Source organism: Anser anser (assembly GCF_964211835.1).
Source record: "Anser anser genome assembly, chromosome: W".
NCBI lineage: Eukaryota > Metazoa > Chordata > Aves > Anseriformes > Anatidae > Anser > Anser anser.
The window spans coordinates 17,005,562-17,032,684 of NC_139731.1; the positions used below are offsets into that span (position 1 = coordinate 17,005,562).

Sequence of the window (27,123 nt, forward strand, 5' to 3'; positions counted from 1 at the left end):
GCGGGGCGGGGCGGGGCCTCGCCGTACAGCCGTCGGGGCCGCCGCCGCTGCCCAGTCCGGCGGGTGCGCGGCCCTCCCGTGGGAGCGCTGACCGGGCATTTGCCGTCCCCTCAGGGCGCCTGTGGGGCCGGGCCGCGGGGGGCCTCGCCAGGTTCCGGCTGGCCGGCCGGCGGCGTGCTCCTGGCCGCGGGCGGGGCCGAGCCATTCTCGCGGTTGCGGCGCGGCCGTTTGCCCGGCGTCCCGTTAAGCGGCTGAGGGGAGAAAGGCGCTCCGTCCCTCGCCGATGCCGCCTCAGCAGGGGCCCCGCTTACGTAGGCTCCGTCAGCGCGTTTTAGGCCGGTCGCGAACCCCGCGGAAAACAAACGCAACATTGACAGGGTTTCTCTCACGGCAGGAGCCCCCGCCGCGAGGGAGCCGCAGGCCGCCCGGCCGGGCGGAGCCGCCGAGCTGAGGATGCGGCGACTGCTGGGCACTGGGCGGCCCCGCGCCCCCGCCTCAGGCGGCCGGCAGGGCCCGGCTGCGCGCGGAAGCCGCCTCCGGTACCGTCGCTCGCACGCCTCTTTCCCGGAGACAGTAAGCAGCGGGGGGAGGGCTTTCATGTGCTCGTTCGGTTGTGTAGGGCCTTTCCGCCCTCGTGTCTCGTTCTGGCTTTTTCGTATCCACTCGTTTCCGAGCTCCTTTCTAGTCCACTAGTCCACACCTGGGAGTACGAGCAACTTAACAGTAAGCAAGCGGGTTCAGAGCCTCGTAAAGGAGATGATCTTGGAGTCGTCCGGGAGAGGTTAAGTTCGGTTTGTTTTGTTGTTTTTTGTTTGTTTGTTGTTTCTGGTTTTCGATAGCATATATACTTCAGCATAGATAAAGTAAAACCTGACACCTTAACTGGGAAAGGTATGTGAGCTTCCTCAATTACACAAAGCAAATACACTGATCAGGTTGTATGCCAGCAAAATATCTCTAAGATGAACTTCAGAAGAACTTAAAGAAGCATATTTTGTATTCTTGATTAGTTAATTGTCAATACAGAGGAAGAAGCACTCGATTTTTGGTTTTGTGTAGTATCCAACTATATTCTAAAATATCTCTAAATAAGAATATATTTGGGTGGGGGGTTTTGGAGTACAGATGTGGGGGATATTCAGGGAATCGCGAGTTTCTTCCTGGCAGCTAACTAGACTGGAAACTTATCTGTTTCTCTCTTCTGTAAAGATCTAGAAAGTGATTTTCCTAATAGAAATGTGGAACACACTGGCAATACGATATGCTACAATTACTTTGGGAGGATAAAATGGCATATGCGTCAGAGATTTGAATAGAACAGCATGAAGCCCTGTCCTGTCTACATCATACATTTGGCAGTAATCTTGGAATTTGTCATGCCAAAAAATAATTGAACCGTGCTGAAAGAATAAAAACCAAAAGCACTAGCCTTGAAACAAATCTCTTACCTACCCACATACATAAGCATGTCTGAAATTCTACTACTTAGAGGCACAAGCACAGACCAATACATGATTTGCAGAACAGACACTGTACTGCAAAACTTCATGACATTATATAAAATTGTTTCAGTGTATTAGTAGGTAAAATAGAACGTTATGCAGTTACTCTTGCATACATCATTCTTGCTGTCAATTCATCTGTCATTTGACCGATTGTGTCCCTTTGTTTTATATGATAATTCAGAGTTGTTTCATAATTGTCACACAGCATGTGAAACTCCAGACTATTTCACAGCAGTCCGTAGTCAGGGAACAGGATTTCCCAGGTCACCATATGTTTAATTCTTGATTGCCATACTGTCAAAACTCCACTTAGCTTGTACATTCACTCTGTACTGAAAACTCCTCTACATAACTCTCACTTCAGCCACTCATCTCCCTCGGTTGAAGAAGAAAATGAAGTAATCAAACTGTATGAACATGTGTAGACCAAATGAGCTTAGAGATTACATGTATAAATACTTATTTTACATATACATTGTCTAAGTGACAAACTGTAGGGATATCAAACTTCAAAATATTTTATTCAAAGGAATAGTGAATAACCATTTATCATCATACCTTCCCTTTGTGTACTTTGCATTTATACTGTGAAACTCTCAGCCCTGCCGTGCCAGAAAGATTTGATTAATGCCATGGAAGTTTGACCGTTTCATCTGAACATGTGGGTAACATCGTTGCTATTCTGGGAAGGCCCCAGCAGAGCAAACTGCAAGAAAAATCTTCCTTCAAGTCCACTTTAGTTGTGATGACTACTGTCAAGATCACTGCAGCCTCACTCATAACTTCTATCTCAGAAAATCTCTGTTAAAGATACCTAGTTCTGCAAGCATACGTTGCACTTTGTATAATGTTTTGTTTACGTGAACGTATTTATCATTGTACCAAGTCTGCAAAGGTGTTGCCCTCCAAGTTTTTCCATAGAATGCACAGTACTGTGCACAATTTACACCAGCACAAAGGACTCCCTCATTAATGCATGTAAGTCGTCATCTTCAGCAGCATAAATTATCAGTAAATGTTGCATGAGGGTTTTTTTTGCACATTAAAATTGCACACATATGGGAAGGTTGGCCAGTGTAGCTTAGTTGAGGACGTGATGCCAACATATTTATCAGACTCACAGACTGGTCGGGGTGGGCAGGGAGCCCTGGGTGCCCCTGGCCCCAGCCCCTCTCTGGGCAGCCTGGGCCGGGGCTGCGGCACCCGCCCAGCACAGGAGTGCAGCCTGTCGTTAAAGTAGGAAAAATTTTGGAATGTGGTCATAAGGTAGCCTAAAGTAGCTAGTTATTGGCTTGTCTGTGGTTACATAGCAGATCAACCTCACTTTTTAGACATCTGCATCTACAGGATAGGCATTTACATCTGTTATGGCCGTTCTGGGCTCCTTGTATAACCGGCATAGAGAAGCGAGCACTTCGGGGCAAGGGTAATCTCATTTTAAGTGGATGCCTAAAAGACATCAACGTGTACCTTAGGAGTCCTGTTTTCTTCCTATCAGTAATAGCGCAAGCTAGGTCTGCAGTAGACATCTCTATCCCGTGCCTTCATTTACATGTCGAATCTCACATTGAATGGCTTGATAGCTGATCCCCCTCTTTTTCTCACCATCCTTCAGCAGCATCACCTATTTCTTCCTCTGCAGAGTTTCCTGCTTGTTTCAGTCTCAAGCTGTGGTCAGGAGTATACTTTTCAACATCATCTGCATTTGATGAAACAGAAAAGGAATTTGTTTTATCCATGAGATGAGCACTCAGCTCACTTCAGAGCAGCCAAGGACACTCCAACAGCAATGCTTTAGTCACATACCACCTTTCCAAAAGGGAATTTTAATTTGGAGGTGAACATATTCGAAGACTTTGTAAGGAAAGCATGCACATTTCACTTATTCTCTGTCAGTGCCTACGGTAATGACTGGAAATGATAGACCAGGGATCTCAACAAGCTTTTTATGCATGGCTGTGCAAAGGCAGAACATGATTCCTCCAAAGATTTGCAGTTTTGTGGAAAAGGAACATCACAGACTGCATTTTTCTATAAACATTATTCTCGTGGCCTTTTCAGGCTTTTCTCCTGATTTGAAGTTTTCATCTGTACAGTCCAAGAACAGAAACAAACCCCTAGGCATTACACAGTCAAAGAGGCAACACAGCTTTGCCCAGCTAAGACTGTGTTCAGAATATGGAGTATCGTGAACAACCACTGTTTCACTACTTACGCACACACACACTTGCTTTAACGTTCTTAGTGCTATTCCACCTAGAAGAAGGAAGAAACCAAGCCTATCTCTTTCCTAGGCCTGAGTTGTGACAGTGGGTCTGTTTCCCACGGGACCTGAGCAGGCTGCTGAAATGGGCCTGCTGGAATCTCATAAAGTTCAGCAAATTGAAATGCAAAGTCCTTCACCTGGGGTGGAACAGTCCCATGTACCGGGAGAGGCTGGGGAGCGACCTGGTGGAAAGCAGCCCTGCAGAGGAGGACTTCGGGGTCCTGGTGGACAAGTTTGACATAGAACAGCAATAGCACCCTCACAGCAAAAAAGTCCAACAGCAGCGTGGGCTGCATTAGGAAGAGTGTCACTAGCAGCTCAGGGGAGATGATTTTTCCTCTCTACCATGTAAATAATAACAATTTACATTCTATTCCTAGATTAAACAGGATAGTGCTCTTGCAGTTTGTGGCTTGCACATCCTTCCTCACGGATGTTAGATCGCTAGCTGATTCCTTAAAGGTCAGAAGAAAAGAGTTCCGACTAAAAGCTGGCAAAATGTAGTTCTTAAAATTAATTGCAGGATTAACCTACTTGCTTTTGGATGGATAGCTCCCAACATCTTTCCAACACCAATACTCAGCAACAACATAAAAAATTACCATGGATCAGATGATGCTTCCACTAAAATCAGTGGAATTTTTGCTGTTGACTTGAACTGAAAACAACAGTGAATCCTAGCTGCATGTTTTAGACAACAGAAATATTCCATCATCACCCTTGAAACAAAGTAAATGCCCCAGCCTGCTGAGCAAGATCGCTCTGGTGAAGATGTTAAAAGGGTGCTAGAGGAGGTGACCACAAGCAGGGCGTACTCAAGCCTCAGATAAATTTCTTTGTGGAAACTGCTGATAAAGCCACATTTGAAATTATATGCTGAGCTAAGAACAGGAACAGCTGATGTGCCAGTACACAGCCCTTGCCATTCCCTGCTGAGGCAGTGGTGATCCCGGAAGAGCTGGAGAATCGCTGTGACAAGCCTGTGGGTTGAAGCACCACAGCCAGATTCCCCAGAGCTTACCTGCCATACCCTGCACTCCGGGAGACCACATTGCTGCAGTCTCTTGGTCACCGTGAAACCCGTAAAACTGTTTGTACGTGAGTTAATTGCCAGACTGGGGTAAGTAAAGGATCTTGCTGCCTCCATCGTTAGATCCCTCAAGCACTCTGCTTGCTTTGTTATTCTTCTTTTCTGAACTATTCTGCTGTTTTGTCACAGGGAATTGAAAAGCTTTTCCAGACTGAACTGAACCCAGGCTGAACTGTACTTATGTATCTTTTACCTGAAATGGAATATGCCATAGACTATAAAGCGTTATTGTACAACTGTTTTCTTTTCAAGTTTCAAGACAGAGATCAAAAGGATATAAACCAACGAAATAAACCAGGGGTGGAGATGAAATAGCTCAAGAGCAGCTGGACACAATCTCAAGTGTTTAGGATATCCGGTTTTTTTGTTGTTGTTTTGTTTTTTTTTTTCATATTGATTATCTTCATTCCTAGCAGAGATGTCAATCTAATGGTACAACAGAATCAGCATTTTTAGAAGTGATCTCTTATTCAGATACGTTCATTCCCCAGTTGGTTTTGCTCTGAGAGGAACCAATCACAGCTTGTCGCAGCCTAGCACTTAAAAAGATAATTTTAGATGACAGCATATTCGCCCTTTCTATTCTTCCACTCCTTTAACCTACACAAAGGGATAGTAGAGGACACGACATTTTGCAGGTCCCCCTGTGTGTTTCCACTAGACTGACAGAGAAAGGTAATTCCTTTGTCCCCAGGGGAATCTGTGTCAGACCTATCTCTGGGCACCACACCCACCTCTGGCCACCAGACCCTGTGGTCTCCATTTCTCTCTGTCTCTTCAACCCTTCTAATTTGCTGGTTTGTGTGTGTGTCTGTTTTCTTATGGTAGCCATGAGGTTCCTGTAACGAATGTGAAGATCTGGCCCATGTTTCTGAACAAATCCTTCTCCAAAACGGGCAGTAGAACCAGGAAGTTCCCTTCCTTATTCCTGGTGTTTTAAGGGGGACAGGAGAGGAGGGGGCAGGTTGCTGAATATCAGTAATCCTTTTTTCCATCCTGGTAACTCCCTATACTTTGAATGCAGAAACTAAAAGAAGGGTGGATTTCTTAAGAAATATCTTAAAATGCTTTCTTTTTTACAGTGTGTATGTAAAATATATATATCTATGTATTTCCAAATGCTTAAGAAAGCATCTTAAAATGCTTTCTAATTCTGTGAAAATCGAAACTTTTGGAAGAAGTGCTTGGAAAGCTTCCTTCCACCCTCAGATGTCATAGGGCTCACCAAACCCTGTTATTAAGGAGTCTTTCAGTGCAGATGTAATGTGTGAAGTCTAATACTCTACTGGAGGTGGAAAGGGTGCGTGCATATTTGTGTGTGCGCTCACATAAATAACTAGGTGGCTTTCAGTAATTTGGATGGCATTCAAAGATTTTATCGTGGGTACTAGGCTGTCTTAATAATTGTGCATGGAGGACTCCTCATCACACCTCATCTGAAAATGGAAACTCACTCCTTTAAAGGTCATCTTTCCAGGCACAGAAAGCTTCCCTGCAGTCCACCCTGACACACAGCAAAACACCCAGAGACTTCCAAATTACACAAATTAGCAGTCGAGAAAGAGAACTATCCCTTCGAGCTGTTTTGACTACATGAGCTCACTGTTTTTTGTTTTTTTTTCCTATTAAGGAAGCAGAAAATGTTTCTTAATTGTAAGAAATTTCTTCATTTCTGTCCTGAAAATGACATTTTAATTCAAATACAGTAACAGGGAAGTGATGGTTCAGCAAAGAGAGAGCAGAAAATGGTTCACTGGACTGAAACCTTCTTGAATTAGCAGGGACTGACAGCCTTTTCATTTGAGAAAATACTTGCCATCATCAGTCCAGTTACCAGTGGGTTGATGCTCACTCAGAAAAACATGATCATATTGCTGGAAGTATGAGCAGAGATGCCAAAGATAGTGTGACTATATAGTGCTCACTAATCTCTCACACATCTAGAAATGCATCTTCGTAAGACACTTCTTTGTACAAAGATCCATCGACAGGATCATAAATTCCTTATAAACATAATGAACCAAAAAACTGTCTCGGATCCTGCCAAGCAATAGATGGCATAGGTTTCTCTGTCATTATTCTCAGAAAAATGCCATCACATTTTTCAGAGGTCTCAGCAGGGAAGTCTAAGACCCTGTGACTATACAGCGCACATGAATGTGTCCTTCAGCCTGAAATGCTGTGAGCCTTTGGATATGCCAAAGAGACCACATTCCTAGGAGACAGGGGAAAGAAAATGGAAAAAAAAATTAGGCCACAGTGAAGCCTTTCTAAAAAGTGCTGGGGGAACCATTGCTTGTCGTGCTAGTGACAAACTTCTGAGGTATGTTGTCTTGTACTTGGGAATTCTGAGCAGGAACGGAAGTGACCGTATCCGTAACTGAAGTGTAAGATACAAGTATGTCTTAAACAAAGAGAAGTCTGAAATACTGCAGACTATAGGCAGCACTTACCTGCCTAGGCTCTTCCCATCTTAATGATTAGTCACTGATTTTTATGTGTATCCATGCGAGCAAGCATATGTACACAGACCCGAACTACCGTACCTTTCACAATAGACAGGCATATGCTGAGACAGACTGTGCTTTTTTTTGAAACCATGCCACAGCATTTTTAGCACAGCTTTATAAAGCTTCTCATGCAAGTGAAAGGCTCACTCCTTGTTAAGTAGCATGTCACAGGAAACCAAGGAAAGGAAAACCACTGTGCACCTCTTCTTATAATTTCAATTTATCAAATTGGTGAAACAAGAGTGTATTGTCAGAAATCTTTAGCAATATTTTTACTGATAACTCTGTTTCGTCTCTACTAAGACATCTAGAAGTAGTAAAATCATTTTTCTTTTTGCATGAAGAGTATCTTAAAGTGTACCGTAGCTTTAAAGAGACAATTAGTATTTTGACCCCCCTGTTATTAATTCCTTAATTTCCCTGTTGCAGCCTTGAGGATTCTCCCTTGTTCCTCCTCCAAGTCCAGGAATCCATGTATGAAGCGTACTACTTAATTTCAATTACAATGTTAATTATAGAAGACAAGCGGTTACTGAATCTTGCACCATAATTAATCAACCTGATATTTACTTACTACATTGTTCCTACCGGATTAAGCTGTAGCTAGACAAGCAGGGCAAGGAAAGTGAGTGACAGAAGCATTATCATGGCACACTGCCTCCCATTGGGAAAGTTCATCTTCCTTCTCAAAGAGACGCCTTCAGGGATCATGTAATTTGAATTCCCTGTGAATTTGGTGTCATCTTAGCTTGACCAGCTCTGGAAGAACATATTAACCTCCCCTTGTGATTTTCAGAAAACCATTCTAATTTAGCAAGTAATTAAGGGTCACATGTAGGATAAGGAGCTGGATAAGCTTGGATTACGCACAGGAAGCTTTGTCTCCACGGCAACCCCGGCAGAGAGCTGCTGGCACCGGGGTCAGGCCGTCACTGAAGCCCGCGCTGCGTTTCCACCTGGTGAGCCAGTGCTGGAAACAAACGCCCACAAAGCTGGTCATCGCCAAAAACTCCAGGACAAAGGCTGCAGCCAGTGGGAGCGTTCTGCCGAGTGAGGTAGAGAGAAGTCCACGACAGTGACGCTTGACAGACCCCGTGTCTTTGTAAGCTGAAATTTCTTCGGTCATCATCCACAGCTTTCGCTCCGCGTGAGGCGGCCGGTGTCTGCGCAAGCTGCCGCCGCTAACGCTTGGCCTCCGAGCCCGACGTCAGCCTCTGGCTGGCTGCGGGCCGTGCCCACGGGCGGCAGGGCACGGGGCACCCCAGCTCGGGGCATGACTCCCCGTCCCAGGGCTGCAGGCTCTCGGAGACAATCTCCTAGATCTGTCGGGGCAAGCACGGTGGGTTAACTCCACAGGCATGGCTAAAACATCCAAGCAGCTCGTTCGGACACATACCTTTTATTTTTAGCTTTGAAACCAGGAAAACAACGTTTTTCTTTCTCGCTCTGGAGGAACTTTCAGATTTCTATCCAATTTAAAATCAACTCCCCTGACTTCAGAAATTCCTTGTTCTCACTAGCTTTTATTTCTATGAAAATATACAGGCTTTCCAGTGGAAGAGGCTTTGTAACAAGCAAATAAGATAACATTTTCTGTTAACATTGCTTAATGTAAGAAACATTAGGAAATCCAATTATTGTGCTATAAAGCAGCATTACTGAAATATTATAGGGTACAAAGAGTACCTATTTGATGACCTATTGGATATGAAATGCTTTCTCAATTCATTTGTACCTTAGCTATCTCCTGTGATCTGTGAGGGAAAGAACCACGCAGGTTTTTTTCAAAGCTCTCTTCAAAACAAATAAACATTCTCTACTTTTTGCTAAAATCAGATGACATTGTCATACTATCCATTTTAACAGTTGGGCCCATTCTTGGATCTGGAATGCAGGTACATCTAACTTTATACCATGCTTTTTGTAAATGCGTCTCCGTTGTGGATATATAAATGAGGACAATTTTTATTTCACCTTTTCTCTGCTATTTTCATGTGCAGCCTTTGTTTAGCATTAGACCACCGCTGCTGGCACTGCGGGAATTGAGACACTCCACTCTCTCAAACATATACATTAGAACTTGCCATAAAAAGAAGACTGTGATGAAGGTGAGCTGAGAACCTGTCATGTTTGTGGCAGCCACTGGCCCCAGCAAGTCTCCAGTGAGCGTTACGTATACTGCTGCTCACAGAAAACTGACCAAAGGAGAGCACTGCAAGGAGGAGAGATCTGGAAAACACAGCTGTCAGTAAAGGCACACTTCTTACATCAGTAAAGATTAGATGAAGGGGAGCACACCACAGCCCAGCAAACATTAAAGTGGTTCTTTTTTTAAAAAAAAAAAAAAATTTACCTTCTGTGTCGACAAGTAACTGTTAAAAAGAATAGTGGCTTTAAACGAGTGTTGGTTTTAAACCGGAAATTTTGTATTTGTTACAACTGCAGAGTACCTGGAGAGAGTGCTGACAAGGCATAGCATCTCTGCACAAGCTTTATTGCGAAAAGTGTCTGTGCTGCAGTGTCTGCTTGGCACTATGCAGGACAGATCATCTCTGAGAATTCCTTCCTTTCTATCTGCTTCCTGTGATAATCCTTGCTCTGCTTTATTCTTCGTATTTCACGGTTCCAGGCTAAAAAAAAAGTCACAATAGTATCTAATTCCTCAAGTGGTATTACCAGGACAGTTAAAGGACTTCAGCAGTGTTGTTAGTAATAATTTGTTTGCACGTAAAAACACTGTACAGACTGAGATAGGTACAGAGAACATTGGTTATTTTATTATTTTATTTATCGTGCTACATCTTTGGTTCCCCTGGCCTGGACTAACATCAGAGTTTCTAAAATAAAGTATCCTTGTTCAAACATTATTATGATGCCATTTTGTTGCAGAAAATGTTCTGTGGCTCTTCTCTTGGCTGCAAGTTGTCTTCCACACCTTGTTGTGGTGCATGGTATGGTGTTGCAGGTGACTTCTGAGTGAGCTCAGGCAAAGGTTCAGCTGTGCCAAAAATTGCTTGGAAGTTCACTGGCATGAATTTATCTTGATGTGGAACAAATAAAAATATCCTGCCTGACTTAACAAAGTTCAGGCTGCAAAGTAATTCTTGTACCTATCTTCGTATTAGTCATATTAGTGTATTTAGGCAGGATCAGAATCCCAGCGCCACTGAGGTCCAAGGAAAGCTTTTAGCTTAACCTGATTCCTGGCAGGTCTCAATTCAGCATCTGATCTAGCAGATGTACCAGCCAAAATTTTACCAAGGGTAACAAGTGAGCCCTAGGATCAAGTCGGACATTCCACAGCTTAAGTAGTGAGAAATGCGCAAACGAGGTTATGGCGAGGCTTTGTAGCTCCCACATGGCTCTCAGATACTCTTCAGCAAGCTGTCGACTTCCACAATGGTTCCATTCCAGCCCTTTTCTTTTTAGCACTTTTGTTAAGGAAATACTGTTAATGCTGGTATTCCATAGTAAAGGAAGCAAATGATTTTCACTGCGCAGAAGGCTTTGTGTTCATATTTGCTCCAGTTCCCACAATAAATAGCAGGCTAGTTAGCAAAATCATGAGTATGAGGTAAAGGCAAGGCACATCCTCCTCAGCCACCAGTTTAGGGATGCCATCACAGATTTAAACAATGGCAGGAGACACCATTTGCTAATTATTATTCCCAGATCAAAACTAAACCTTAGAAATAATGCTTAGTCATAAATTAATAAACATTAGCCTAGGAGCGTTTGTGCTGAACTGACATTTCCAAAGCGACCAATATTCAGGAAGAGACATTTTCAGACTTTATTGTACAGAGCAGCAGAAAGAAGGATGAGGAAAGGCAGGGAAGTTTCACTCACCTGCCTCTCCTGTGCTACTTGCTTTCCCTAGGGACATTACCAACAGCAGCAGCGGCAGGCAAGTGGCTTTTCCACGTGAGATGCTGTGCCACCGTACCGAGGATACAGAGGGACAGCTGACAAATCCCCTCTCAGGTCAGAGATGACAGATTTGTTGTCCACTGGTGGTAGGAGCCACTGGCTCAGGTTCGCCTGCGAGCTGGCCTGAAGGTACACCAAGGAACCAGCCCCAGCAGAAACAACAGGTGTGACGCTAATTACTGGTGTGATACCGCCTTTGCCGTGTGACATCTGCTCCATGCACTTTGCAACCATTAAACTGTTTACCACTTCTGCAGGAAAAGATAAGGCTTCCAGACTCAAACCTACCAACAAGGGGAGGTGGTTTAAGACACCTTCATCTCCCTCATTAGGTGTAGTAGTGCTGCATGTGCCCCCAAGCTGCAGCTGATGAGGCACAGCCAGAGCAATAACGCCACCATCCAGCAGGACTGGGAACACGAGGAGCTGGGTAGAGACCTCGGCTCTCTTGCCTCTTTGTTCCTTAGGACCAGGATCATCTTCACCTTCAGAGAATTAAGGTCATTCCTATTTAAATGGTGCACGTGCTCATTAGGAAGGGAGGGGGCCTGGGAAGCACCTTGCAGCCAGGCAAAAAGTAAACTGGAGGAGGAAATGGAAAGAGGGTAAGATATGTTTAAGGATTACATCTTGGCATGCACAGCATGTGATTTTACAACTCATGTCATACTGGTTTGGGGTAAACCAGAAACTATTAATCCCATGGGAAACACAGGAAACCCAAGGGACTACCTCCTGCAAGCATTCTGAGAGAACACAGCAGGCAGCAGTGGTGAGAGTGTAGATCTCTGCAGGCACAATCATACCTGCTGTGGAAAACACATGAAGATTTTTAAGTGCATAAATTAGGGGCAGGGGGAAGAAAATATATTTGCTCAATTAGCCTTAAAGGGAACCAAGGTGGTTTTTTTTTAGTTCTGCATCGTTTGGGGCTTTTGAGAGCAAAGAACTCCGCTGAGCTTTAATAGGTGGATGGCTCTAGGAACACGTTTAGAGGACTTAATTGTAACTTTGTCCACTAGAAAGTTTCTTTCTACCAGCCAGCAAGAAATCCCTCGTTTTCATGACAACCAAAAGAAAAGCAAGTGCCCGTGCATAAGATTGAACAGAATCCTATTTAGGATGTGAATAGGGGGACAAATTACCAGGCATAAACACCTCCCCATGTAACTGGCTGTTTGCAAACTAATTGGTTTTTCCAACTGCTGGGGGAAGAAAAAAAAAGGATAAAAGTGATGAAAGAGGGAGCCTTGACTGTTAATTTCTCCTCAGCATGAATAGACCATCTGAGTTGTCTTAACAAAAGATGCATCATCTTCTTGTATGTTTTATAGTTTTATCTGCTTCGTCCTCTTTTTTTTTTTTTTTTCCCAATATGAAACTGTTCAGCCAAGAAGTTTTGAATGATTTGGAGAACTGGATGGTGGTAATGAGCCTGTGACAGAGGGGACAAACTTGTCATCATTGGCCAACTTCTCTCCGGAGCCCATACATATGACGTACATGTGAAAAATACAACCTTGCAGCTACTGAAAGATCATGCAACATGTCTGTGTAGACTATATATAAACAGATTCAGAAATGGCAGATTGTTTTCAGCAGTGATGTTTGCAGCGTCCCGTTCAAATAACTTGCAGGATTATTTTTGCCTGTTGCCAGGCAACATCAGCAATAGACCAGCTGCTTTTTGTACATTCTCGCTAGGACTCGGAATACTTTCAGTAACAGGGAATTCCAGAATTGGTGTAGAAATGCCGGAGGCAATATCAGCCCACCTACAAAATAGGTGTAAGATGCAGGCTACTCAGCATCACTCAAAGCCTTTTTTAGGAAATGTGTATGGATATGGCAAAAATGGGATCTAGGAGCTCCAGATGCAGTTGTAGTTAACCATGCAGCCACTTGCAAGAGGTTTAACACTATGTACGCTAATCAAAATACTTTGCATAAAACTGGCCAAAAAAAAGTAAAAAAAATAAAAACATGCAAAGCATTTTGAAAAAAGGGTCTTTTTCTTTCTTTCATGGGGTTCAAAATATTTAGGGTATTTCCATGTTTGAGTTGTTACTGAAAATGACGTCCGAGTTGTTAATTGCATACCCTATTTTAAGTAGCAAAAGGCCAAAGTTTAAGTGTGCAAAACGCCAAAAGCCGAAGCAAGGAGAACGGCAGCACGCTCGCCCCCAAGCAAGGGCACCCGTCCTTCTAAAGGGGCGCTTGCAGTCGAGCGTGCCACAGCTGCTCGCGCCTCGCTTTACGAGGACAGCGGGGTACTTCGAAGCAGCAACCTCCCGCGGTTTCGGGGCCCGGCCCACCGGGGCACCGCCGGCACGCGGTGCTGCCACCTCGGCCTCGCCTGTGCCGCGCCCGGCCCCGCCGCCGAGCCCAGGCGATGCCGGCCTCTCCCTTGGCGGCGGCCGCGGCTCGCACGTGGCCGGCAAAGCGGCGGGGGACGAACGCACCCGCCTCGCCTGCGTTTGTCTGCGTGAGGTGTAAGCCGCCCCTCCGCAGCCTCTGTCGGCGGGTAAGAACCATCTCTGCGCGGTCCCCGCGGCTCGGCCCGGCCCCGCCGGGCACCCGGCACCCGCCGCAGCCCGGCCGTGCCCCGTGGCAGCGGGCGGCGGCGCTGCGCTGAGCGGCGAGGGGCCGAGCCCGCAGCCAGCCGCCGGCGTGCCCGGGCAGGGCGCCGCAGGGCCGGGGTGAGCGGTGCGCGGCTGCGTGCCCGGCACCGCCCCTGCCTGCCGAGGCCCAGGCCAGCGCGGAGCTGCCCCCACACTCAGTCACGTCCCCTCAGGGTGCGGGGGTGGCAGCGGGAAGGCCCGCCTGCCTGTGCGTTCGTGTGCTCATACGAGGCGGAGGGGTTGCTTGGGTTTGGGGTGGGGGGTGCTAAGCCCTCATTAACTCCACTCACGCTGTCTTACTCTGTTTGCCAGTGCTTAAGCGCTGCTTTTTAGAAAAGCAACCAATTAGCACCTCATCAGCTCCAATTAGAGGAGACAAAAGCAGTGTAAAGATAACTCAATGAGAGGGGGTGGCACAACATCATGTAATCTCTTAAGACAGCAGTGAGCATTCACTGGGCGAGCTGTGCCGGGCCTATTCACCTTTTTTTTTTCTCTCCTCTGGATGCATTTAAGACTTTTTTTTTTTTTTTTTTTTTTTTTTCTGGGAAGCCGGGCCTCCCAGGAGTCCCAGAGTCTCTCATTCAGGGCTACCTGTTTACAGCTCACCGAACAGAAGGACCTAAACAATCCTATATTGTATGCCTGGTGCTTCCTTAAACTTAGGCCTCCACAATGACATGTTTTCAGAAGCTGGGCAGAATAAGTTAAAGGCTGGCTTTATACTCATTAAGTGTTCTACTTGTACTGTCTTCTAATTACATGGCAGGGCAACAATGTATTTTTTTTTCAATTGAGTTCTTTGGAGCAGTTAATTTGGTGCCTGTACTAAATGCCCCAAAACATTAATTAGTGTGGAAGGAACCCTAATTTCCTCCGTGGCTTTCCTCTCCATTTACTTCCCTTGTTTTCACATAGGCTTGGATGAGCCTCTATAATGAAATTACCTCATTAATGCCTTTATTCTTGCAGAGTAACTCATTCAAGATCTACCATTTAGTTTTAATTTAATGCTGTCAAAAGCAAAAGGTGCATTCATGTCTTTGATTAGTGCTTTTTTTTTTCCTCTCTAAAGAGTGGACAGATTTAAATTATTAAGATGGCAAGTAGTGAGTTATAATTGGATACAAGCAGCACTTCAGTGAATATTAAACGCTTTCAAAGCCTGGCCTATGTGGTCTGCTGACTATTAACTGTGTCCAATGAGTTATTCTGTGGGTTTTGAATTAACGGCACCTTAGCTACTGTGAAGCAAATTAAGTTTAATTTTGTTTATAAAAAACAGTGAAGTTGCGTTTATCAACGTGACATTTAGTTGTAGCAGAGTTCGGTTTTTCCCATTATCCTGTACTGACCTCATCACTTGGTTCCTCCTGCTAACGCAGGGTCTCATCCCATATGTCACAGTCATGCAAAGCCTAGCTGGAGACCTGTTTATGTATGGGCGGCAGGATAGAACCTTTCGTTTGCAAGAGCTCCTCAGTTCTTAATATTGTCAAGAAGAAATCACCCCAGCCACACATGACCACACTTTTTCTTTCCTCCATACTTGTGTAATACTTTCCAGGCACCAGTCTCATAGCATTTTTCAGAGGTGGGTACAATTTCACCTAAAACAGAACTGAATGCAAAAAAAAAAAAAAGAAGAAGAGGGATATTGAACACTTCTCTTCTGTGGTGTGTGGAAAAAAAATGAATGTATTTTCACAGCAATGATTTTCTGTACTGACATTTGAGGCTGTGGGTTTGTACGGAAACTCTCCATGAAGGTGGTGGCCGGGCAGGGGCTGTCCTGGATCTTCATGGGCATCCGTACCCCATGTTGTTGCAAAGAAGCTTGCCTTCCCCATGCCTTTCCACCTTGTGCCGAAGGGGTCATTTCTACAGGCAAAAGTGTGATAACGCTAATAGAAAACTCTGCTGTTCTGGGTTACGAGAAGCTGGATCCCAGGGTACTGAGGACTACCATTAACTTCAGTAGATTTCAAATAAAGCATTTTGGCGTTAATTTTTTATTAATCATTTAATGTTTATATACTGATAAACAGATGTGAAGTGCTATGTTTCTGTAACAATGAGGATTACTGGTTTGTTTTGCCTCAGGGAGGAATGTAGCGGAATCCTTAAGCAAACAGAAGTCTTCCGGTTTTTGGTCTTTGGGAGTACTGATGTTTCCACAATACTGGGCTTGCCCTTTGAAGCCATACCAGGAAGCATGCAAGAGAAGCATCTTTAGGGTGAGATATTTTAGAGTTATGATTTGGTATAAAATTTCAGTCTGGTTTTAACTGCTCCTCGGCTTTAAGGCCTAAATTATGACAGTAATTTCATTCATATTTTTATAGATATGAGTAATTCCCACTGCAGTTTTTTGATTCACTTACAGGCACGATCAGAATCTGTTAAAAGACTGCATGCAGAGTACAGTGATATAAAGTATGTCTGCTGTTAATCGTGAATGCACACTTACAAACTGTTTTCATACCAGCAAGTGAACGAGCAGGATTTAACATCTGATCCTTGATCTTTAATTCTCTCTCTTCTTTCTCCTTTCATTTTTCCAACTCATGTCACAAAATAACAGAGATGCACTCAAAAAAATGGGCATGTCAGAAGACTTGAGCAACCTCTAGTCTGCCTGGCATGTGTGTGTTGTAATTTATTGTGTGGCTGCAGTGCTCCCAGAGGTCAAAAATCAGAGAGTCACATCCATGGGGACAGAGCCTCTGGAGGGCTCAGAGCAGGTGCAGGTGCATCAGCTTGCTCACAGCCTTGTCTACTTGTCCAAGGCCTTCAAGTTTTGAATACTGCGAAATGTAGGGGAGCTCTCCCTTGTCCCCTGTTCCACCTGCACCCACCTGCATAGTGAAAGGTTTTCCATATGAAGTAATTTCCTTAACAAGGAAAATTACTGTATTTTCAATTTGAGCATTAAATATTATATGGTGATTTGTTATGAGAAGGTTTTATAGTGCCATCAGTTATAAACCTATCATAGTTTGTGTTCTACATATTATAAATATTTGATATATTTATTCCATATTATACATTATATTTGTACAAAATACTGTACGATTATTATATTGTTGGTTTTGTATTATTTAAATAATTCAATATAATTACATAAAATTATTGTAGGAGTAATCAGGTTACCTTTCCCCACAGAGTGCGTATGTTCAGTTACCACCTTGTGTGAAGATGTGGCCGAGAAGGCTGTTGAGGTGGCTGAGGAAAGAGAAGGGGACTGACAGGTGTGACCCTTGCAGTGCCATGCAAAAGATCCCTTCTGCTGTCTCCCACCCTTTGCAGCACTTTGGGACCAGCTTGTTTGGCCTTCTGGTTCAGAAGTTGTGTCGGCTACGTCTGTGCTCCAGACAAAACAGCACCAGGAACTGCTTTCTGCCACGAGGCCATTTAGCACAGGTTGGATAATAAGTATTTCTCTAAGCCATGTGAAGGCTTCAGTCCAGGGATTTTTCTCAGTGTAACGTACACTGCCAAATTTAGGCTTCTCCTGCCGTCCAACAGCTTTCTCCCCCAGGTCCATGTTAGTCTGAAGTACGTGCTCAAGAAGCAAGATAACCAGTCCAATTATCTCCTCATCTACAGGAAGCATGCACATTTCAAATTATCACACCATGCCCTTTTAGGAGAAAGGGTAAGGAATGGTTCTTGCCATCCACTTCTTTCCTTTTGAAGCAGGGCATTTTGCAGAAAAAGAGCCAGAGAAGGCAGACAGGACCCTTGTGCTGGGAGCTGGAGGTGCATTTGGTCTCTGCTGTCTTTGTATTTCATGCTTGCATGAAAAAAAAAAAAAAAAAAAAAGGTACTAGGAACAGAGACCAGGAGCCAGGAGTCTTCTCTCCAGGGCAGGTGTCCTTGCTGCCGGATACCGCGATTGTAGGAGTCACCTACAGAGCTCAGCCTCTGCTCCATCTGGTCCAGGGACTATCAGACATGGAGAGCGGCTAAGGAGCCCTTTCAACGAATGAGCAAGTCGTATGTGGTGAACCCAGTAAATCTGCATGTGGCTCAGTGAAAAACCAGGCTCAGTCTGAGTGCTGATCCCAAGCCACAGCCTGAAGACACTGTAGGACACACAGATGGAATCTGACACGTGCCTATGCTCAGGCAGAAGGCTTAAGTGGATGTATGAGCAGCAAGAATCACAACCAAAAAACACTATGAGGATCGACTGAAGTGGCAGTTGACATACATTTTCATGCCTCAGCAAGTATGGAACAAAAAGCAACAATAGAATCTGGGTATACAGGGCAGGCACAAGGAGATTGGCGAGGGGAAGGTGTACATGGAGTAAAAGGCCAGCAGAGCTCTGAGGCAATGGGCCAGGCACGGAGGTCTCCAGGGAAGCTTGTGCTGCACAAAGAGCTGGGCTGGCCTGGCTCTGATCTTGCTGGTCCACAGCAGGCACCTTGAGGCTGTGCTTCATGGCACAGACATGCTGTGTTAGGCAGCAGCCATGTACTCCCTGACAGCTGCTGCGCGCTGTTAAAGACCTTAACACCTTTGCGCTGGTAAACTGCTTGTGAGGCCACGTAATGAGTTAGGTGAAGGAACTGAGGTTAAAAATAGCTGTTTCCCCCTTCTTTGACAGGTTAATTTGAAGTTCCCTGATGCAATTCATTGCACTGTGCAACCTGTCCATGTACTAGCACTGTTGAGCAGGAGGAAGCAGAGAAGGATGCGATGAGATCGCATGACCACTGAATCATACAACGGTTTGGGTTGGAAGGGACTTTAAAGATCTAATTCCAAACCCTCCGCCATGGGCAGGGATACCTCACACTAAATCAGGTTGCTCAAAGCTCCATCCAGCCTGGCCTTGAACACTTCCAGGGATGGGGCATCCACAGCTTCTCTGGGCAACCTGTCCCAGTGCCTCAGTTTCCTCCTTATATCTAATCTAAGCCTACCCTCTTTTAGTTTAAAGCCATTGAGTGGCTAAGACGAAAGGATCTTTGCCACTGATGGAAATTCTAGCCTCTCCTTGAGTAGGAGACAGTGCAGAGCAACTTTAAGTAAGCACATGCACCTGAAGAGCATGTCTTTACCATCCATTTATGAAGAAGGATTCTTAACAGAGGCAGTCAGTTTCAAACTGGAGAATTAACTACACAGTGACGAATGATTGCTGGTCAGAGCTCTTGCACTCCAGGCAGCGAGAGCGTTAAACCAACATGGCCCATGCAGACGAGACTGCGGTGTGTGAGTGCCCCCTTTTGTTCTAATGAGACTTCGAGAGCTGTAAGGGAATCGCAAGAAAGGTGTCACAGCACTGAAAGGTGACTTTTACAGCTAGCTGGAAAAGTGGCCTGTAACAGGGGAGGCTGACAAAGCCAGGAAGGTGGCTGACAAAGCCCTGGTACTGGAAGAACAGTACAAGGAAAATCAAGAGAAATCTGCAACCACAGGGCAGAAACGTGAGCAAGCAGAACCTCTTTCTGCATTATACTGGAAAAAAAAAAAAAGTGTAATATCAGCAGGCTCTAGGATCATGCATTGCTCAGGCATAGCAAAGAGTCTGAGGTGGAAGATCTCTGTCCCATAGCATAAGAGCACAGAAAACGCCACCTGGTCTGACAAAGCCAGGCATTCTGAGGGGACAACAGGCAGTTCTGCCTGTGGGCGCACACAGGCCCAGCTGCTCTCTACAGCTCTGTTCCCTGTGTTCCCTGTCCTCCCCAGCCTCTGGATAGAGGTGGCAGGGAGTGGAGGGGGCTGGCTGCACCCTGTAGGGAGGGAGCAAGGAGCTGCAGGGACAGCAAAGCTGTCAGGGTACTGGGGCTCCTATCACTGAGATATCCCGTCACCGAGGTGGGTAATGGGAGCTAAATGCACTGCCAAACGTCCTTCTTAGGAAAGAGAACAAACTCAGATGTTCAGAATGAGTGAGTAATGTGTCAGTGCACAGCCTGCACTTTGCTCTCTGGATCTCAAGAATCGTCTTAGGTACACGTAGCTACCTCTGTCTGCCTTCCACCTGGAAGGATGCCCTTGAACGGTTTCTAAAGACAGATAAAGTCCTGCCCTGGCAAAAACTTTCCTTTTGTCTGCTGGAACCCCAGACATCACCTATGCTGCATAATTCAGAGAGATTTTATTACTGCACGGCGTCCCTGCACTGGTGAATTCCTTCATGTGACCTGGGGCTATGCAGAACATCTGGTCAAGTCTTTCATTCAGTTTGATCAAAAGAGCCCTGACACAGACAAGCATTTAGCTGAATGAGCGTTTCACTATGAATAGCACAAACATTTGGATTCAAGTGTATGTTAGCAGCAATCAATTGAAATCTTCATAATGAAGGCCTGTGGGAACTAAAGGTAGATGAAAGAACGGGAAAAGATTCTTCGTGGGGCTAAGCTAGGGTACAAAGACCTGCTTCTTGTAGGCAGCTCAGCTGCGTTCTGCACAGAGCCAGCAACATGCATACGCGGGTGTTCTGCCTGGCCCCTGCATCGCTAACAATAAGGTGGTCGTGGCAACAGCAGGTTGAAAATTCCCGTCACCTACTGGTGAACAACGCAACGGCCCAGAACCACTAGGCTGAGCGACCGCAGGAGATCGATGCAGTACTTTGCCGGGGAGCGCTTGCCTTCCCTCGGGCCTAGTTTACGTGTCTGTGTGTGAAATAGCGAGAGCTACCGAAGGCAGCGAGCGGAAGCCACCCTTCTCCTGACGGCACCGGCGGGCACGTCACAGAAAACCCGCGAGCCACGGGGCAGCCACTCGATGCACGTCGGTTTTGAAGACCCGCATCGGGGAACCGCAGCAACGCCGACACAGGAAACGGGCAGCAAAAGGCTGCGCGCGGAAGGCGTCGCCCGGGCTCACCGCTCGGGGGCGCAGCGGTGGCGCTGCGGGACCGGACCCGGCCGCGCAGCCGAGCAGGAGCCGCGCGCGGCGCTCGGGAAGGGCGCGGCACGCCCGGAGCTGCGCAGCGCCACCGGCTCCCTCGGGTGCGGGTGAGCTCCGGGCCCCGGCGGCTCGGGGAGCGGCTGCTCGTCCCCCGGCAGCTCCGGGCCCGCGGGTACGGGAGCTCGCGACAGGGCCCTGGGCGGCGGCGGCGCGGGCCGGGCGGGGCCGCGCGGTGACGTCACGCCGCCGACGCCGAGGAGGGTTCCGCCCACCCGCCCCGCCGGCGCATGCGCGGTGCCGTCGGGCGGGCCCCGGGGCCGGGCGGGGGCGGCGAGGAGCCGCCCCTGGCGCCCCGCCCCCGCCCGGCCCGGGGCAGCGTCCGCGCCGCGATCCGCCCGCTGCGGGCGGGGCCGGGCCGGGCCGGGGCCGCGGCGGGAGGGGGCGCTCTGCCGGCCTGGGGACGCCGGGCGGTCGCTGCGGCCGGCGGCTGCCCTGCGGAGGCAGGCCGAGGGCGCCGGGCCCGCTCCGCCCGGGGCAGGGAGCGCCGCGGGGAGGCCTTGTCGCGGCCCTCGGTGTCCTCGGGGGCCGCGGGGCGGGCTGTGCGCTCTGCGCCCTGCGCGGCTCGGTGCGGAGGAGGGGCCCCGGGCGGCGCTCGGCGCTGCGGGGCCCGAGGGCGGCGGCGGAGGTGCCGCCCGGAGCGCTGGAGCCGCCGGGCGTCGGCGGAGCCTCGCGCGGTGAGAGCGGGTGCGCGAGGCGCCGGGCTCCGCCCGCAGGCGGGTGGCAGCCGAGCGGCTGGGTGCAGAGGGGGAAAGCGGGCGGCGGAGACCGAGCGAGAAGCGCCCGACCCGCGGGACCCTGCCGGCGGCAGGGCGGCAGCGGCGGTGAGCGCCGGGCCCTCGCTGCTGTGCCCCGCGGCCCCCAGGGCTCCCCGTGCCCTGCCTCCGCCTGCTGCTCGTGCAGCCCCCGCCCGGCCGCCGTCACTGTTTTTTTTTCCTTCTCGCTCCTGTGAGGTGGTGCCAGGACTTGTGAAAGTCATTCAAAGATACCCACCGCATCCTTGTTTCGTGTGGTGCTTTCTCTAAAAACAACCTTTGTAACAGCCCGTTTCTTACCTACCGTGTATTTTATTTTACAGATATTGTCCACATGTGTAAACTTACACAGTCCATTCTCCCAAAAACTAGTCAGTCTTTAGGAGGTGACCACAAGAAAAATATGTAAATGACGAGAAGGAAGGGTGGAGCGAAGTGATGCCCCCGTCCGCTTTTCTCAGGCACTCTCCATAGGTTGCCCAGCATTTACATGCAGGGCTCTGCTATGGAACAGGAGGGAAACTCTGGGAATTCCCCTGGTGCCGTGGGGAGAAACACTTTTCCAAAACACCCTCAACATGCAAAGAAAAGCAGAGGGAACTGTGTTGTGAAGGGAAATTCTTTCCTGAAAATCTTTCTCTGCATGTACTGCGTCTGGCTGGGATGGAGTTAACTTTCCCTGCAGCAGCCCATACAGTGCTGTGCTCTGCGCTTGTAGCTAGAACAGCACTGGTATCGCACCAGTGTTTTGTCGATTGATGTAGCTGGCATAGCACCAAGACTCTCTCCAAACCCCCCAAATCCAGCAAACTTGCGGTGGGTAAGAAGTGGGGAGGGGACATTACCAGGGCAGCCTAAACCAACCAAACCAACCAGCCTAGACCTAAACCAACCAAAGGGATATTCCGTACCATATGGTGTCACACTCGGCAATAAAAGGTGGGAAAGGAGGAGGAGGGTGGTGGCTCTCGTTTTGAAGATAGCTGTGGTCCCAAACAACTGCTGTGTGTAGAGGCCCTGCTTCCCGGGATTTGGCCGAACACCACTTGCTGATGGGAAGTAGAGAGTAATTTCTTTCTTCCCTCTGTGCTTCTGCGCAGCCTTTGCCTTTTGTTTGTTTGGTTTGGTTTTGGTTTTTGTTGGTTTTGTTTGTTTTTTAATATTTCCCCCCCTTTAATTAAATTATCCTTAACCCATGAGCTTTTCTTTTTTTTTTTTTTCTTTTCAGCATACTTTCTTCTCCCTCCCCTTTCTCTTTTGAAGAGGAGGAGTGAGAAGGAGGTTGTAGTGAAGTTTAGCTGCCCAGCACTGTAAAACCACCACAATGCAATAACTGTTGGTGTGGCTCTGTCGTTCTCGGTGGTGCTGCTCTTTGACTTTAGGCAGTGAAAGGCCAGGCTGAAATCTGAGGGGAATTGTGCCTTCTGTAACTGAATGACAGGGCTGGTGCGAATGCCCCCCCTCAACACCTCGCGTGACATCCATACTGCCAGCGAGCATGCGTAGTAACCATCATCTCACCAGAGATGAACCAGAATCCGAAACCTGGGATTCAGGCTGCTCCCCAGTCCGCTGCCACACAAAGCTGGGCATTTTCAAAGGATCTGCGGAGCCCCCGGAGTGGTTCTGGTCGCAGCAACAGCTTGAAAAAACAGCATTCAGAAGGAGGGCAGGGAAGGCGCTTTTTGGTGTCTGGTGGAAAGGGAGGTGGAAGTTTGTGTGTAAGGGACCAGCAGGCAGGCTTCTTGCATGTTACTTGTGGGTGCTTCCACGTGCTGGCTTATGTCAGCTGATGTGGCAGTCAGTCAGATTTTCCCATGACTAAATTAACCGATTGTACTGGAGATACTAGTGATTATCAGTTATTTGACGTTTGCCAGGAGCCCTATGGCACATGGTTTGCTTAGAAAATGAATACTTTATAGTACACTAGCCAAACAAGAAGGTAATATATTTAACTAGCTATAGCAAAGTCCAGAAAACGAAAGAGAGTTTGATTTCCAAACATACGTAGCTGAATTTTTGTGCAAGAGCTCAGGTCAGGCACACAGACAAACTTGCTTTTGACAGGCATAGGTGAAATCTGGTGTGGATGGAGAATTCCACCCTACCAAACAAACAAACAAAAAAGAAACCCAAGCTTAGTGCGAGGTACCAGGGTACTTATATAGGGAAGCCTGAGAGGGTGGGGAGTTTCAGGGTTTCCTAGTTCCTCTCATTACAGAGTGTCATCTTCAGTTGCAAAACTTGTATCGGTTGGTTGAAGTGTTTTCACAGTCCATTTCTGCTTCAAGCTTACCACTACCTTTCCCTGCCAGAAAATGTCATCCCAAACAGCTTAGCTATTTCTAAGCTAGAATGAGCAAAAGTTCCCTAGAGTACAGCGTTTCTAGAGTCTCGGGTTCCTCCTCTGCCTGCCCCCCAAGGCCTTAGGCATGGGAAATCTTAGGCTTAATGTTTTTCCCTATGAAATACTGTCGCATTAAGGGGCATAGCTGAGTAACTGTTACAGTTGTGGTCGGATTCAGGGTACTGACCTATCATGGTCACGGATTCACCTAAGTAATGTAGCACGCCCTTGGTCTAGTCACGTTCAATGAGAACTGTCACGGCTGGGAACAATGCAATGAAGGGCAGTGTTCAAATGTTACCCCACAGAGTCCCAGTGCGGAGGGTGGCAGGGGGAAGAGAGGCTCAGCCCGTCGACTGATCCCAGAAGTCAGAAAGGTATCCTTCGTGATGGTATCCTCCCTAACATCCCCTTTCACTTCAGACAGTTTACATTTATTTTCTCTCCTTTAGGTGGGGCTTGAGTGACTCTAGTCAGGCATACCTTGGTTATGATTGGTGTAAAGTTTTCTCGCTTTCGTTTAAAGGTAAGGGGTCTGAGAAACTCAGAGCACGCCCTCAGTGAGGGGTGGTCGCCCCTTGGAGGCACAGAGCTTTTGGGATGGAGGTGTGTTTTGGTATTATAGTGATGATATAACGAGCAAAAGTTCACTAGAGTACAACATTTTGTCAAAAAAAAGACAGGTCGTTGGCTCAGGGTAGTAAACGTGCAGCTTATCGGTCTCGGTGCACACAAGAGCATCGGGTCCCCATCTGGTCGCAGAGCCTATCCATGGTGTCTCCACTCCGCTTTACGCTCCGTCCCGTTCCTCCGAGTCAGCACACCGAGTTCCCCTAGTGCGATAGCATGTAAGGTTGGAGGCCTTGGAAGTCCTGATCCATCCATTCCGAGCAGGAGATTGTGTTGTGACGCGAACATGCAGAGATTCGAAGCTGCAACCTGAGTGGGAAGGACTGTTCCAAGTGCTCCTGACTACTGAGATGGCAGGAAGAACAGCTGAGAAAGGGTGGACTCATACCTGGGTAAAAGCATCAGTTAACTTGATACCTGAGAGACTGCATTAACAAAGACTTTTAAGGTTCAAACTGTTAAAACTATCCATTGTAAACGTTTAACTTCTCCTCAGAAGAATTCTTACTGAATTAATGAGTAAAAGGGATTGAATTACACAGAATTGGAGTGTTTACAGGGAACACCCCCTGGAAGTGGGAGAAGGGGGGCAGGGGTATTTAATCCCTACGAGAAGAATCCTTATTAGTTTGTGATTTTTATTGTTTTGCTTAATTAGTATTTCTTAATTATTATAGGGGTGTGTATATATATAGAGAGAGAAATATTGTATTTTAAGTTGATCTTAGTAATACCTATTCTGAATGGATTACTGGTAGGATAGAGGGAAAAATCAGCATTTCCAATGAATCCAGAACATCTCTCGAGTTCTATCTTGAAATAATTGTTGGATTTGCACCCAGATGCCTAGAAAGACTGAAAAGGCCTTGTCCCTGATTGCTGTTTCCAGCAGCAACTGTGTCTGGATACTCTAGATTTCTAAAAATGACAGATCATACTCAGTCCTGGGAAAGAATAAATTTTGAAGTTGAGCTCCCTACACGTAATCCTGGCTACAATATACCGTGTTATCGAAGGTGCCTTTTAAACAACATTGATAGAAACTCAGGGGGCGATAGTACTGACCCTGGGTGTGGAACTATCCACGCAGGGAATAATCCACGCTGCACCAAATATGGTAGCTACAGGAGCGCTAATATACATAGCGCGTGCCAGATGCAACGTGAGAATCCTGCAACTGGATGGCCTGTCCCAAATGGCGAGAGGTGGTACTGGCTACGTGGCAATAAAGCCAGGAAGGTGTTGCCCCTGGGATGGAAGGGAGCTTGCACCCTGGAGGCAATAATTCCAAACGTGACTATTATTGAAGACCCACAAAGCCAAAGCCCCCTTGAGACCACACGCAGGATTAAGCGGACTCCAGACAATTCTCTAGTAAAATTCTCTAGTATTTCACAGCTTTGCAAGGTGTTTTTTACCTTGGTGAGGGGTGGGTGAATTAGAAAAAGCTATTGTAAATATCTCCGCTATAACTGAAGAACTAGAAAATAAGTTTGATAAGTTTGCAAAAATAGGACTATAGAATCGAATAGTATTAGATTCATTAATAACCTCATAAGGAGGAGCGTGCACTGTAATTAATGCTAGTTGCTGTATATATGTAGATCAAATGGGACGAATTTGACTGATATTTGGGAGGAAAAAAAAGTATACTGGGGGGGCGTGGGGGGGAAAGATCCTACATAGAGTAGCTCAAGATGACAGTTCCTGGGCATTTAGAAACGTTTGGGAGAAACTAACTTTGTGGTTACCTGAACAGAATTGGTTCAAACAACTATTTGTTGGTATTGTAAAAATAATGGCGTTGTACGCCTCCCATCCCCCGTGACATCCGAAGAAGACTATTGCGCCTTAACGCTGGAGAAACTCAAGAGCGCGGTACGTGAAGAGCTGTATTCCAAGGTAGTTGTGCAGTCATAATAAGGAGAAACGCTACGTGGGTAAGCGGACAGTAGGCGGCCTCACTGTTTTGAAATAAGGCAGAAGCTTGAGGAAAAACAGGTTGAGCAGCGTGGGAACGGTAAAACAAAGATCACAGGTTCCTGAAACATAAGAAAGGGGAAAAAAAAAAAAAGAAGAAAATAAGAAGGGAGCAATTAAAGGGTTGAAAAAGAAGTAAAATTGTACATACATGGTATAGAGGAGCGTCGAGTAGCTTGTGAACCTGCAGTACTCGGCCAGTGAGGACACAGGGGAGGGGATCGGGCGTCGGGGAACAGGGAATAAAAGTTGATGCTGTGCTTACTGCAATGCGCTCCTGATCGGCAGGACGCCCGCCACTGCAACCGCGAATAAAATAGCCTCAGAGAAGATCGCGTGTCAAGAAAATTATTTGAGTTTTTTCTCGCAGACAGACTTGACGAGAGAGGACCAAGAACACCCGCGCCTTCTTTAAAAAAAATAAATAAATAAATAAAAAGGCAGCACAGGGGCAGCCTCAGGGTCGCCTTCCCGCAGGGAAGCAGCGCCGTGATTGGCTGGACCGTGAGGGCGGAAGTGGCGTCACGGCTAGCCTTAACTCAGGGCGGAA

General features: G+C 47.0%; 3 long non-coding RNA genes across 4 annotated transcripts; 1 reads left to right on the forward strand and 2 right to left on the reverse strand.

Moving 5' to 3' along the window:
* Nucleotides 1-8: 8 nt before the first annotated feature.
* Nucleotides 9-25,132, forward strand: LOC310888663. Of its 2 annotated transcripts, XR_014576036.1 has the most exons (6): nucleotides 9-311; nucleotides 395-5,043; nucleotides 7,801-13,825; nucleotides 16,026-16,159; nucleotides 17,088-20,973; nucleotides 24,416-25,132. It is a non-coding gene; the product is annotated as an uncharacterized lncRNA (long non-coding RNA). The 2 variants fall into 2 exon arrangements; XR_014576037.1 differs by having other exon boundaries at nucleotides 26-5,043; nucleotides 17,088-20,902.
* On the reverse strand, nucleotides 6,582-11,358 carry LOC310888666. Its single transcript, XR_014576047.1, has 2 exons — nucleotides 11,221-11,358; nucleotides 6,582-10,802 (listed from the first exon to the last, which is right to left on the reverse strand). It is a non-coding gene; the product is annotated as an uncharacterized lncRNA (long non-coding RNA).
* LOC310888665 lies at nucleotides 23,606-27,036 on the reverse strand. Its single transcript, XR_014576046.1, has 3 exons — nucleotides 26,725-27,036; nucleotides 26,345-26,635; nucleotides 23,606-24,981 (listed from the first exon to the last, which is right to left on the reverse strand). It is a non-coding gene; the product is annotated as an uncharacterized lncRNA (long non-coding RNA).
* Nucleotides 27,037-27,123: the final 87 nt, after the last annotated feature.